Source organism: Lepidochelys olivacea (genome assembly GCF_965140295.1).
Source record: "Lepidochelys olivacea isolate rLepOli2 genome assembly, chromosome: 11".
NCBI lineage: Eukaryota > Metazoa > Chordata > Testudines > Cheloniidae > Lepidochelys > Lepidochelys olivacea.
Genome location: NC_140421.1, coordinates 39,056,309 through 39,060,515, shown reverse-complemented (window position 1 = coordinate 39,060,515; position 4,207 = coordinate 39,056,309).

The window sequence follows — 4,207 nt, the reverse complement described above, 5'->3', positions numbered from 1 at the left end:
TGTTAGACAACATCACAGTTGAGGATGTATGATGAAAATGGGTTATACTGATTGAGTTATGTTAGTATAACATGCAAAAATCTGCTCTCAGATGTGTTTGAACAGCTCCCACTAAGTTCAACTTTTAAAAATTGTGCTGTTTGAGTAATGAGAGTCATGTCTTTGTTTTGAGTATTACTATTAACCCCCCCCCCCCCCCGCGCATCTGAATTAATGCTATTTTGTGCTCATTTAACTTCACTTCTTCAATTAGCCAGAAAGGGTCACCAGACAGCAAACTGATACACTAAAATGCCTTCCCAGCTCCTATTCAAATGAAGGGAAAAATGTCTGACTGACTTTAATGAGGTAGAATTGGGCCCTGTGTGCATATCCTCCAGAAGAGCATCTCCAGGTCCTGCTGGCCAAAAGGCTCAGGACTAGGCCCACCAATGGGGGAGGCGGGGTGGGCAAAGGCGACAATTCTCCAGGGGCCCGGGCTCTTTTAAATCGCCCGAATGGGCCGCAGGGCTCCTAGGCTCATGCAAACCGCTTCAGGCCCTACGCTCTGGGGGGACTCGCAGGCTGGCACAACTGGCCAGTGCGGGCTGTCCCAAAAGTGACAAATTCATCACTTCCATCCCAGACCCCGCCCCGCCTAGGGCCAGCCTTAACCCTGGAGCCCAGAATTTCTGTCAGCAGGCCTGCTCAGGACTGAGATTAAATGCACGTGCAGCAGCATGCTGCATTGCCTGGAAGAGCCCTACTCCAACCTTAAATAACATTAATTTCTTTATCCTAAATTAAGAAGAGTTGCTTTTAGCAACCTTAATATTAATTAATGACATTCAGGATTGTCTGATTCAATGGTCAAAGAAGCTCTTCTGTATTTTAGATAAATATTGACTCTGCCCAAATGTTATAATAGATCTGTCTCTAAATATTGACTCTGCTCAAATGTTATAATAGATCTGTCTCTGAGCCATATATTCCTCAGTTGAAATCTCCTGGGAAAAGAGATGTGGTATTTACAGATATATTTACCTGGAATTAGGGGACCTTATATAGACTGTAACAATCTAAGGGGCTCTTCAGAACACAAGGTCTTCGGGGAAAGGGCCAGGTCTTTCACTTGTTTTTGTGAGACACCTACCCCATATTGTGTGCACTCAAAGAATAAAAAATATTGATGATTTCAATAAGTTCTTCAGGTACTATGTCTTTCTATACATTCTGTAAAGTGTTTTGCTCTCTTTCAGGTGACGTAGAAATAAATAATAATTGGTCAAATTTTGAATCCAGCTTTAGTCCTTCTAAAGTTAAATGCTTACTATTTAGTTATGATCTAGTTTTCTAGAAGGTAATATTTGTATCAGTATGAAGAGGCTGAGAAGTACAGTGCATATTTTATCGAGAAGCATCTCTATTAACTGGTAGCAGTGGATGCGATGGTGGGAGACAGAAGTTTCTGCCAGGTTTATTGGATCAGTAAGGATTCCAAATGAAGCCTTCTCATCATCTGGTGAGGATGGCAGTGTGTACATGGCAACTCATGTTTAAAACCATTGGCACTACCCATCCAAGATAATGGAGCAGCTGATATGGGACTTGATTAATACAGAATTAAAAGAGAGTAATATAATTAATGCCAATTAACATGGGTTTATGGAAAATAGGTCCTGTCAAACTAACTTGATATCTTTTTTTGATGAGATTAGAAGTCAGTGCCAGAGTTGTCACTAAAGTGGTTTTATCATCTTTTTTTGATAAGATTACAAGCCATCAGAGTTGTCACTAAAGTGGGTTTATCTGACCAGAGTTCTAGGGACAGGCGAGCAGGATTGTTGCTATGGATGCAAACTTCCAGGGTGCACCGCACCACTGAGCTTTTTGTGCTGCTTATTGGACAACCATTTTTTTTTTTTGGCTCAGCTGGTTGGGGTGGGAGCCCTGAAAATGATACAAGAGTCGCTCCTGAATCTGACTTATCAAGACCAGGAATCCTGACTTTCTATGGATTGAAAGAAGAAGGGTGAGCACACACTGCACCATTAGGGTTGCCGGGTATCCAGTTTTCGACTGGAACGTCCAGTTGAAAAAGAAACCTGGTGGTTCCGGTCAGCGCTGCTGACCAGGCCACTAAAAGTGTGGTCGGCAATGCAGCGGAACTAAGGCAGGCTCCCTGTCTGCCCTGGCTCTGAGTGGCTCCCGGAAGTGGCCGGCACGTCCAGCTCCTCGGTGCATGAGCAGCCACGGGGGTTCTGTGTGCTGTCTGAGCGCTGGCTCCACAGCTCCCATTGGCTGGGAACCACGGCCAATGGGAGCTGCAGGGGTGATGCCTGCGGGCATGAGCAGCGCACAGAAAGCCCCCTGGCTCCTCCGCCTAGAAGCTGAACATGCCAGTGGCTTCTGGGAGTTGCCTGAGGTAAGCGCTACACGGCTGGAGCCCACACCCCGAAATTCCAGCCACTGCCCCAGGTTGGAACCCCTTCCTGCACCATAACTCCCCTCTGAGTCTGCACCCCACACCCCCTCCCATACCCGAACTCACTGCCCCAGCCCTGAGCCCTCTCTTGCACTCAAACTTCCTCCCGGAGCCTGCACCCCACATCTCCCTGCACAAACCCCTGCTCTAGTTCTGAGCCTCCTCCCACACCCAAACTTCCTTCCGGAGCCCAAACCCCCGCCCCAGCCCTGAGCCCCCTTCCGCATTCCAAACTCCTCGGCCCCAGCCTAGAACCCCCTCCTGTACCCCAAACCCCTCATCCCTGACCCCACCCCAGAACCCGCACCCCCAGCTGGAGCCCTCACCTACTCCTGCACCCCCTGCCTCAGTCTGGAGTCCCCTCCGGCACCCTGAACCCCTCATTTCTGGCTCCACCCTGGAGCCTGCACCAGCCCAGAGCCAGTACCCCCCACTATACCCCACCCCCCTGCCTCAGCCTAAATGCCCTCCCACACTCCAAACCCCTTGGCCCCACCCCACAACCGGCATGCCCCTCCCACACCCTGAACCCTTCATTTCTGGCCCCACCCTGCTCTTCCACACCCCAACTCCCTGCCCTAGCCCAGTGAAAGTGAGTGAGGGTGCAGGAGACCGAGTGACCGAGAGAGGGGGTAATGGAGTGAGCAGGAGGCGGGGCCTCAGAGAAGGGGCGGGGCCTTGGGGCAGGGCAGGGGGCGGGGAAAGGGAGTTCTGTTTTGTGGGATTAGAAAGTTGGCAACCTTATGAACCAACCAGGGACAGGATAGGGAGTTGTAGAAGAGCACTGCCTATCTAAACCCAGAAGAGTAGTAGGAGCTGTCCACCTGCTTTTAACAGTGGAGATGAAGGAGTAGGTGTAGCAGAGGGATAGCTCAGTGGTTTGAGCATTGGCCTGCTAAACCTATGGTTGAGAGGTTTCAGAGTAACAGCCGTGTTAGTCTGTATTTGCAAAAAGAAAAGGAGGACTTGTGGCACCTTAGAGACTAACCAATTTATTTGAGCATGAGCTTTCGTGAGCTACAGCTCACTTCATCAGATGCATACTGTGGAAAGTACAGAAGACGTTTTTATACACACAAACCATGAAAAAATGGGTGATTATCACTACAAAAGGTTTTCTCTCCCCGCACCCCACTCTCCTGCTGGTAATAGCTTATCTAAAGTGATGACTCTCCTTACAATGTGTATGATAATCAAGGTGGGCCATTTCCAGCACAAATCCAGGGTTTAACAAGAACGTCTGAGGAACGGAGGTTCCTTGAGGGGGCCATTTAGGGATCTGGGGCAAAAATTGGGGATTGGTCCGGCTTTAAGCAGGAGGTTGGACTACGTAACCTCCTGAAGTCCCTTCAAACCCTGATATTCTATGACTGCACTTACTCTCTGCCCCCCACCATATAACAGCTTGGTCTGGGGCAGCACCTCATCATCCTTATGTTATGATGCTTTGCAATTGCATTATCCCTGAAAGCGAGTCTGGGCCCTGTTTAACAGCGTAGCAGTGGGACACGGAGGCCAGCAGGAAGGGAGAGGGGTACAGTGAGCTAGAAACTTCTTTTCAAATAGTAAGGTTGCTCCAGCAGGAGCCCCTGTCATGATGGAGCCTGTAGTCCACGGACACGCCTCAGAGGGAGCATTGCATACTGGGAAATGTAGTTTCTTTCGGCGTCGTCCCCTCACGTGAGGGAAGGTCGGCCGCTTTGGGACAATTTGGAACACTTTCCCGCTACGCATGCGCCGTCT